This window comes from Erinaceus europaeus, chromosome 20 (assembly GCF_950295315.1).
Source record: "Erinaceus europaeus chromosome 20, mEriEur2.1, whole genome shotgun sequence".
Taxonomy (NCBI): Eukaryota; Metazoa; Chordata; class Mammalia; order Eulipotyphla; family Erinaceidae; genus Erinaceus; species Erinaceus europaeus.
In genome coordinates, this window is record NC_080181.1 from 33,690,187 (window position 1) to 33,700,820 (window position 10,634).

Genomic DNA, 10,634 nt, shown 5'->3' on the forward strand with positions numbered 1-10,634 from the left:
GGTGAGACAGGGGCATATTGGTGGGACAGAGTAGGTATTTTCCAAAGTTCTGATTCCCTTCATATTTTTGCTTATGTGTTTTAATGAGAGAGAGAGTCACCACAGCACTGTCCAGCTCTGGCTTCTGGTGGTGTTGGGGATTGAACCTGGGACCCCAGAACCTCAAGCATGAAATCTTTTGCAGAACCATTATGCTGTCTCCTCAACCCAAAATTTCTGTTTTTAAAGTTAGCTTATTTATTATTCATTTATTGTCATGACTGAGAGACAGAGAATCAGAGAGACATCAAAGCATCACTCAGCTGTTGTATATGGTGGTCCCAAGGATTGAACCTGGGACCTCTGGGGCTACAGTCATGTAAGTTCAGATTGCTTCCACTGGACTATCCCCTGGGCCCAGACTGAGGGTTTTTGCTGTTGTTTCCTAGTCTTGTTCATTTCTATGAAGGAGAGACCAAAGCATAGCTCATTTCTTTTTTTTAATATTTATTTATTCCCTTTTGTTGCCCTTGTTGTTTTATTGTTGTTATTGATGTCATTGTTGTTGGATAGGACAGAGATAAATGGAGAGAGGAGGGGAAGACAGAGAGGAGGAGAGAAAGACACCTGCAGACCTACTTCACCATTTGTAAAGTGACTCCCCTGCAGGTGGGGAGCGGGGGGGGGGGGGGGGGGGGGGGGGCTTGAACCAGGATCCTTACCCGGTCCTTGCACTTTGAGCCACATGCGTTTAACTCGCTGCACTACCACCTGACTCCCCTTAGCTCATTTCTGACACTTGTGGTATCGAGCTGGGACTCCAAAACCTGCAAGTCCTGGGCTCTGCTGTTAGGCTAACCCACACCCACACCAGTTCAAAGCTGGTTTTTATATTTTATTTATTTATTGAACAGAGACAGAGATGAATTAAGAGGGAAGAGAAGATAGAAAGGGAGAAACAAAGAGAGACACCCACGGACCTGCTTCACTGCTTATGCAGCTTCGTCCCTGAAGTGGGAACCAAAGCTTGAATTCTGGTTCTTGTGCCTTATAACATGCACACTCTACCAGGTGTGCCACTGTTTGACCCCAGGAACTTTTTTTTTTAAGGTTTTCTTTTTTTCCGGACAGAAATAAAAAATAAAATGACATGATAGCAGAGGACCTAGTAGGAGTTGTATTGTTATGTGGAAACCTGGGAAATGTTATACATGTACAAACTACTGTATTTACTGTTGACTATAAAACATTAATCCCCCCAGGGGGTCGGGCGGTGGCTCCGTGGGTTAAGCGCACGTGGCGCAAAGCGCAGGGACCGGCGTAAGGTTCCCGGTTCGAGCCCCCGGCTCCCCACCTGCAGGGGAGTCGCTTCACGGGCGGTGAAGCAGGTCTGCAGGTGTCTATGTTTCTCTCCCCCTCTCTCTCTGTCTTCCCCTCCTCTCTCCATTTCTCTCTGTCCTATCCAACAACAAAGCAACGTCAACAATGGCAATAATAACCGCAACGAGGCTGCAACAACTAGGGCAACAAAAAGGGGGAAAAATGGCCTCCAGGAGCGGTGGATTCATGGTGCAGGCACCGAGCCCAGCAATAACCCTGGAGGAACAACAAAAAAAAAATTAATACCCCAATAAAGAATTTTTTTTAAATCAGCTTTATGAGCTGGCAAAAGTAAATAAATAAAATTAAGAAAACATAGGATAGGACTTTAACCCAGGAATCATACAGAAAATGAAGAAAGTACGTGGGTGTAGGGAAAAAAAAAAAAAAAAAAAGCTAAGCCAAGCTTGGGAGACAGAAGGTTGGAATTTGACAGAGGGTGGCATGTGTGGGCAGGAAGGGGTAGAAGTTTTCCCTGGAGGAGGTCTGTCTGCTCAGAGGTGCCCAAAGGTCCTTCTTGAATCTGGTGGGAGAGAAAAGGGGGTGGAAAAGGGGACCTACCACAAGGGCACAATGGGTGGAGACTGCTGACAACTGCCGCTGGTTTGAGAAAAGACTGAACTTGGGCTAGGCGGTGGCATATCTGATTGATTAAGTGCACGTTACCAAGGACCTGGATTCAAGCCCCTGGTCCCCACCTGCAGGGGGAAAACGGTATAAGAGATGAAACAGTATGCAGGTCTCTCTCTGTCTCACTCTCCTCAATCCCCCTTAATTCTCAATTTCTCTCTGTCCTATAAAACTAAAGTTGTTCTTGTTTTTGTTTTTAATCTGGGAAGAAAGAAAGGAAGGGAGGGAGGATTGGTGCAGAAGGAGCACCCTCAGACACTTGGGCCATAGTCAAATGCTTGGTGAGGAGGGATGCAAACCCCCCCCCCAGCTCCAGCCCCTCCCTCATGGACTCTATGTAGACCATGCCAAGGAGCTATTTACTGTCTCCTCTGGCTGCCTCCTCAGAGAGGGACAGGTGTAGCAGTACAGCTCCAGAGGAGGTGACAAGGTAAAAGAGATAATAAGGCATGAGAAGAGGGGAGGGGAATTGGGCAGCAGAGGGGAGGACAGACCAATAGCAGAGGGGAGGCAGATGACCTAACATGATAAAGAGAGAGAAGAAGAAAGTAGAGGCAGAATTATGATGACAGGTGGCAAACAGAGAGGGAAAGACTGGTGAATCAGTACTGAAAGTCTCTCTCTTTCTTTTCTTTTCTTTCTTTCTTTTTTTTTTTTTTTTTTTTTTTTACCTCCAGGGTTATTGCTTGGGCTTTGTGCTGGTACTATGAGCCCACTGCTTCTGGAGGCCATTTTTTCCCATTTTTTTAAATTTTCATTTATAAAATGAAAATATTAACAAGACTATAGGGTAAGAGGGGTACATTTCCACACAATTCCTACCCCCAGAACTCCATATGCCATCCTCCCCTCCCTTGAAAGCTTTCCTATCCTTTATCCCTCTGGGAGAATGGACCCAGGATCATTATGGGGTGCAGAAAGTGGAAGGTCTGGCTTCTGTAATTGCTTCCCCGCTGAACATGGATGTTGGCAGTTCAATCCATAGTCCCAGCAGAAATTGAGAGGGGAGGGGAAGATAGAGAGGGAGAAAGACACCTGCACATCTGCTTCACCACTTGTGAAGCGACCTTCCTGCAGGTGGGGGAGTCTCCCTCCTTTTCTATCTCCTTCCTTCTTGATTTATTTCTGCCTCTAACCAACAAATAAATAATTTTTTTAAAGAGAAGAACAACATCTCCTAGAAGAGCTGGAAGAGGGGGGGGCAATAGACTGGACATAAAAGAATTGAAAAAGCTCCAAAAGATCAGACACATTGGGTCCTGGATTTATTTCCAGGTCTGAGCTCCTTATGTCCAAGGGGAAGAAACTCCTGTCCCAGATGCACATGTCCTCTGTGTCCCTGTGTCCCTGACGGAGATACTGTGGCTTATTGGTCTGACTTCACAACTCCCAGCTGCTTTGTTCAAATGAGAAGAGGGGACACTGCAGGGAGTAAGCCCGGTGGGGGTAACAAGGGAGAAGGGTTCACCATCATGTTCTAGACAAGTCATCCAGACAGAAGTAAGAAGGCTTAGAGGTGAGCTGGAGAAGTCTATTTCCAGAAGCAGATCTGGGATTTTAGCTTGTAGAATAATCTAGGTGGGCTTTTATGAAAGAGGGAGCAAGGGAGGGAGGAGAACCAAGATACAGGAAGATCTCCTCCAAGACCATTCCATGGAGAAAGACAGGAAGAAAGGCTGAGAAGAAACTTGGAGCAGAAGGAAGGCTCTGGAAGAGAAATACAATAGGCTGGGAGAGCTGAGCCAGGAGCTGCCGAAGTAGGCAGATGGAGCAACAGAGACACAGAGCAGAGCTCCAGAGAAGCAGGCGAGCAGTGAGGCCTGGCAGCCAAGCCCTGTGGGTTTCCACAGGGAGCAGATGATGATCCTGGATACGGGGCTCCTTGTTGACTCCGGGCCCATCTCGGCCTCCAGGCAGCCAGCCTTGGCCTGGGTGAGTAGCTAAGGGTAAGAGAGGGGTGTGAGGCTCCTTTTGTTTCCCTCCACTTCCACCACCCCTGCTGCATGAGTCCCAGGGAAGCTGTCAGCTACTACATCCTGCACAACAAGAAGCAGTGGCATCAGAGGGGTGAGTGTGAGCCCTGCACGCACAGATGTATAAGCGTATGCCAGGCTGGTGGGTGGGACAGGGGGTCGGAGTAGTGACTCAGGTGTGGAGCCTGGTGTGGCTAAAATGACCCCCACCCCCACCCACCCAAGGCACTGCTGAGACGGGGAAGCTTTCCCCTCTCCCCATGTCTGTTGTGAGCATCTCACCATCATGTGTCATATGCCATGTGATCTCCAAGGAACCCTGGACTTCCCTGGCCTCCTCCTCTTCTACTGCTGCCCACAGGAACATTTTTCCAGTTGCAGTTGATGATGGTAGGCAGTATCTGTGAGACTGATCTAGGAAAGTTCTACCTCCAAAATGGCTTGGGGGGTGGGGAGGAAGCTCAGAGAGATGGGGGTGGGGGTGGGGGTTGTCCAGTTAAAGCATCAGCTGGCAAAATTGCTCTCCCAGATTGTGTACAGCTTTGTCACATGTACAAACCAGGTTCAAGTCTGGGCTACTTTGCACTGGAGAAAGTTTTGGTGTGGGGAGGGGTAAGAGAGGGGAGAGAAGAGGAAGTTTTGGTGCTGTGGTCATTTTAACTTTCTAACCTTGTCATCCCAGAAAGCCTGGTAAACACAGGAGGAAGGAAGGAAGGAAGGAAGGAAGGAAGGAAGGAAGGAAGGAAGGAAGGGGGGAAGGAAGGAGGAAGGAAGGAAGGGAGGAAGGAAAAGAAAGAAAGAGAGAAAGAAAAGAAAAGAAGCTAAGTGAAGTGAATTGAACAGACAGTGGTGCACCTGTAAAGTACACACATTGGGTTCAAGTCCCAGGCCCCCACCTGCAAGGGTTGAAGCTTCACTAGCGGTGAAGCAGTGCTGCAGGTGTCTCTCATTCTCTCTCACTAACTCCCTCTTCCCTCTCAATTTCTCTCTGCATATATATATAGCCATCCTCCAGGAGCAATGGCATCATTATGCAGGCACCAAATTCCAGCATAACCCTGGTGGCATTAAAGTGAAAGAGTGAAAGAGAAATGGCACCAACTTGCCTGCCTGCCTGAGACCTCTGAGGTCCCAGGTTCAATTCCTAGCACCACCACCTTTTGGCTTAGCTGAATAATGCTCAAGTCTCTCTCCTTCCTTCCCTCCCTCTCCCTCTCTCTTTCTCATAACAAATAAATTTAAATATTTGTTTTTTAAAAAACCAGCAAAATAGCTCACTTGGGTAATGTGCCTGCTTCCAGTGTACTGAAGGAAGCTTGTGTTATGGTGTCTTTCCCTTCTCTTTCTGCTTCTGTCTCTCTCTTTTTATCTGAGAAAGTAAGCAGGAGGAGCAAAAACCCAAGCTCAGTTGAGAGAGAGCCAGAAAAGGAAGGAGGGAGATAGAGAGGGCTAATGAGGGGGGATTTTCCACTGCCATGACCTAAGCCCTCTCCCAAGCCTCCCATGCAGCTCTGCACCACTCCTCAAACCGCCTTCCAGATAACCACCCCCTCCCAAAACTCTGCAATTACACGCCCAGTCCCTGGAGGTTCACCAGCTGTGCCTGGAGCAGTTCTATCTGGAGTAGTCCTTCTTTGGCCCCCAGCCTAGGTCAAGTGGCCCCACAGAGGACAAGAGCCAGGCCCTGAGAAGGAAGAGGCTAAGAGAGGGGCGAGTGGTGGGGGAGTTCGGCCTCTGAGTGGAAACTCCCTAAGCATGAAAGACAGGTACCCGGAGCCAGATGGGCCCCGCAGAAACAGAAGTTAAGTAGGAAGAGACGGATAAACAGCAGACACCAAGCAACCAGACAAGCATATGCTCCACAAGCCGGCAGACCAAGCACCCAGTGGGGTCTGGGGGTGGGGAAGGGGCTATGGGCCCACGGGGAGGAGATGCAGGGGCTTGGTGACTGGCAGCGGGTCTGCTGCCTGGGTCGGAAGCTGGGATCCAGCCCTTCTCAGTGGAGCTGCAGTCAAATGGAGCTGCAGCGAGTGCCTGTGAGGAAAGACTCCTTTGCCTAGTAGGAGTGGGGGCATGTGAGGGGTTAAGGCTTCAGACTGGACAGCGAGATGCCATTGCCAAGACTCCAAAACAGAGCCTTTGCTCCGCCCTCCGCCCTCCGCCCTCCGCCCTCCGCCCTCCGCCGGTAGAGTTGAACCGGATTCCGATGAGGAGCCCAGAAGCGGTTCAGAGCAAACCCAGGAAGCCCTTGAACCCCGAGGGAACCCGCTTTGCGGCCCACCCACTCCTCTGGAATGGAGCCCCCCGCCGGGATGACGTCATCCTGGCAGAGGGGCGGGGCCAGGCGGGAGCTTCGCCGGGTCGACAGGCTCCGCCTCCTTCCCGGCTCTGCTGCTGGGCGGATTTGCCCAGCTCGCTCAGCCCGCCCAGCTCCCAGACCCCAACCCCCTACCCCCACCTTCCTGGCTTGCCTGCTTTAACCCAGCGCTGCAGCTGAAGGAAGGAGGGGAGGAGGGGGAGTCACATGGAGCCACCCCTGCAGAAAGCAAGGCCCCCACAGTACTTGGACTGACCTCCATGGAGCCTCGACATCCCAGTTCCCTCCCAAGTTTGCTAGGGGAGCTCTGAGCTTCCAAGCCCCTTGGCTGGCCGGAGGGAGTCCAACTCCCTCAGACCTTGGACACAGAGACCAGCCTATTCTATCCTGCAAAGGACCAAATGAGCATTGACATTTTTCTGTGACCTGCTCCAGGGAGGAAAGACTGCGTACACCAAACCCTTTCTCCAGGGAGTGTTGGCGACCTGCTAAAGAAATAAGGGCTCTCAGGCAAAAGGCGGTGGTGCACCAGGTTAAGTGTGCACACTAACATGCTTAAGGGCCTGGGTTTGAGCCCCCACTCTCCACTTACAGAGAGAAGCTTCAGGACCAGTAATGTAGGTCTGTACGTGTCTCTCCCTTTTTCTTTCTCTCTTTCTTTCTTTCTTTCTTTCTTCCTTTCTTTCTGTTTTTCCTTTTTTGCCTCCCGGGTTATCGCTGTGGTGCCTGCACTACAAATCCATTGCTCCTGTAGCCATTTATTATTTTTTTTAATAGGACAGAGAGAAATTGAGTGGGGAGGGGAAGATTGAGAGGGAGAGAGACACCTGCAGACCTGCTTCACCGCTTGTGAAGCGACCCCCACCCCTTGCACATGGGGAGCCGGAGGCTTAAACCCGGATCCTTGCTTCGGGTCCTTGCGTTTCATACTATGAAGCCTGACCCCTCTCTCCTTATCTCCCCCTCCCTTCTTAATTTCTCTCTGTCTTATCAAATTGAAATAGAAAGGGAAAAATGGCCTTCGGGAGCACTGGATTCCCCACACTGAGCCCCTGTGATAACCCTGGTGACAATAAAAACTAAAAATAAAGCAGAAGAAATATGGCTTTCTGAACAGAATCGGAGATTTTTCTGAGCCCCAAAGCCAGGCGGCCCTCTTGCAGAATGGCCCCTTCACCTCCCATGTGCTCATACTGGACATAAGCCAGGACAGTGCCAGCTGCTGGCCTCCTCCCAAAGCTGGCATTGGCCCCACAGTCCTGCCTCCCCTTATTCAGGCTACCCCAGCCAGTACCAGTCACTGCGAGTGGGCCTTTGAGCTGAGCATAGCTCAGATTTCCCATGTCCTTTTTAGATGTCAAGGTGCTCCAGCCCCAGCCTAGTCTGTGCAACTCACTCCACCACAGGGCCTGTTGTTTCCAACTCAGCTGCTTGGCTCAGCCCCAGGGCCCAGTAGCAGGGAGACACTTTTGCAGGTGCAAACCCTTGGGAGCCTGTTGTTTTCGACGGGCCCACGTGCCATGGGCAGATGCCCAGCTCTGTGCCAGGGTCCTCTTAGTATTCGCTGAGCTGTTGACTCTGTGGCCATGATATGTCTGGGATAGACAAAAGTGTGTGTGTATTGGGGGGGGGGGGAGGGGAGGGGTTGGCAAGTTGAGCTGGGAGACTAGAGGGCCCAGGAGCATATTTTTACTTGGTTTCTTTGAAAGGGTCCCTAGCAAGATCAGCTCTGAGACCAGTTCATGCTGTCCTTCTCTGCTAGCTCTTGGGCTGCACATATGATTCAAATTGCCCTGTAATCCATTATTGTGTGTCATTTACTTTCCTATATATCCAGTCTGGTTCCCATAACATTATCATGATGGACACAAAGTAGATACAAATGTTTTAAAGATTTGGGTTTTTATGCATATTTTTATTAATTTTTAATGACAGAAATTGAGAGGGAAGAAGAGATTGAAAGAGACACCTGCAGCACTGCTTCACCACTCATAAAGTCTGCCAGTCCCACCCCCACCCCATGCCCCTGGGGATCAGGGGGCTTGAACCCAGGTCCTTGCAGTTGCTAACATGTACTCTCAACCAGATATACCACCACCCAGCCTTCCCAATAGATATTAATTTTGACCTATTTTATGGACAGGGAACTGATGCAGGATTGAAGTGTCTTATTTATTTTTTTAATATTTATTTATTTATTTTACCTTTTTGTTGCCCTTGTTTTTTATTGTTGTAGTTATTGTTATTGATGTCATCGTTGTTGGATAGGACAGAGAGAAATGGAGAGAGGAGGGGAAGACAGAGAGGGGGAGAGAAAGATAGACACTTGCAGACCTGCTTCACCACCTGTGAAGCAACCCTCTGCAGGTGGGGAACGGGGGCTCCAACAGGGGTCCTTAATAGGTCCTTGCACTTAGCACCACCTGCGCTTAACCCACTGCTCTACCACTGGACTCCCGGAGTGTCTTATTTATAGAAACGTTCACAAGGCGTGTGAGGTCATGCAAAAATGAAAGAGCAAAATGGCTTTTTATGAGCCCAGCTCAGCTGAGGACAGACTCCTTTTTTTTTTTTTTTAATTTTTATTTATTTATTTATTAATGGGAAAGATAGGAGAGAGAGAAAGAACCAGACATCACTCTGATACATGTGCTGCCGGGGATTGAACTCAAGACCTCATGCTTGAGAGTCTAGTGCCTTAGCCACTGCACCACCTCCCAGACCACAGAGGACAGACTCCTAATGCCACAGTCCTTTCCTGCAGCCACTGCTTTGCATACTCACTACCATAGAAGATACATGATGGAAGGACAAGGGTACCAAGCTGACAGGCAAAAAAGCTACTTAAGGGAGAAGTAAAGAGAGCAAGGCAGCAGTTGAGTGATGATGTGGACTGCGACTTGACTACAGACAGAAGGTCAGGATGTGCACACAGAGCACACAACCCTGTTTCTAGGCATTGTTTAAGGGCAAATTAGGAGAAGGGGGGAGGGGCTGTGTGAGTATGAGATAATGCATCGGCTATGTGCAGTCAATGCAGCCACAGGAATTGATGGCAAATGCATATAGAAGGACAGAAAAGAAAATAAAGAAGGGGCCGGGAGATATAGCATATTGGTTATGCAAACAGACTCTCATGCGTGAGGCTTCTAGGTCCCAAGTTCAATGTCCCATACCACCATAAGCCAGAGCTGAGTAGTGCTTTAGTAAAAAGGAAAAAGAAAAAAAGAAGGATGTGTTCATAGGGAAATATGAGTTCTAGTTTTCAGAGTGAAGGTCAGAAAGAACTTGACAGGTTTGCTTATAGGTCTGTGAGCATGATGTATACTAAGTATACAAGTGTGTACCTGAGCTTAAATGTGAGTAAGCAGATGTGTGAAGAATGATTGAGTGTACATGTTAGCAATTGCAAAGACCAGGGTTCAAGCCCCCACCTGCAAGTGGAGAGGTGGACTTTATGAGCAGTGAAGCAGTGCTGCAGGCCTCTACCTACCTCTCCTTCTCTCAATTTCCCTCTGTTATATCAAGTTAAAAAATATATGTATATCAACCTGTCAATGCCCATGTTCAGCAGGAAAGCAATTATAGAAGCCAGATCTTCCACCTTCTGCACCCCATAATGACCTTGGGTCCATACTCCCAGAGGGATAAAAAATAGGAAAGCTGTCAGGGGAGGGGAGGGGATACGGAGCTCTGGTGGTGGGCACTGTGTGAAATTGTACCTCCCTTATCCTATGGTTTTTGCCCGTGTTTCCTTTTTATAAATAAAAAAAAATTTTAAAGAATAGGAAAGCTATTGGGGAGGGGTTGGGATATGGAGTTCTGGTGGTGGGAACTGTGTGGAGTTGTACCCCTTTTATCCTATGGTTTTTATCAGTCTTTCCTTTTATAAATAAAAATTATATATATATATATATATATATATATATATATATATATATATATATTTACCTGGCAGAGGAGATACCATGATCACAAAGGTGGTTTTCTCAGGGAAAGGCTTATCCAAACTCGACTGCATAATTTGTGGTAGTGAGGGACTGTGTTCACACTCTCCCCTGGTTAAAAAATAAAGAAATAAATAAAATAATTAAATATATATTAATTAATGCATTAAAAACCCAAATCTCAAAAAAAAAAAAAAACTACTCCCCACCCCTCAACTGGGGCAGCAAATTTCCTGCAACTCCAGGCTGGCTGCTGAGTCTTAGCTTCTGTGCTCTCCCTTTCAAAAGACTGCTGATGTAATTATTTCTCTACTTTAGAGAGCTCAGATACATGTGATGTGAGCTCTGATACATGTGATGCCAGGGATCAAATTTGAGACCTCATGCTTGAGGGTCTACCATTTTATC

General features: G+C 48.3%; 1 pseudogene; it reads left to right on the forward strand.

Moving 5' to 3' along the window:
* Positions 1 to 10,222: 10,222 nt before the first annotated feature.
* On the forward strand, positions 10,223 to 10,340 carry LOC132535190 (U1 spliceosomal RNA; annotated as a pseudogene).
* Positions 10,341 to 10,634: the final 294 nt, after the last annotated feature.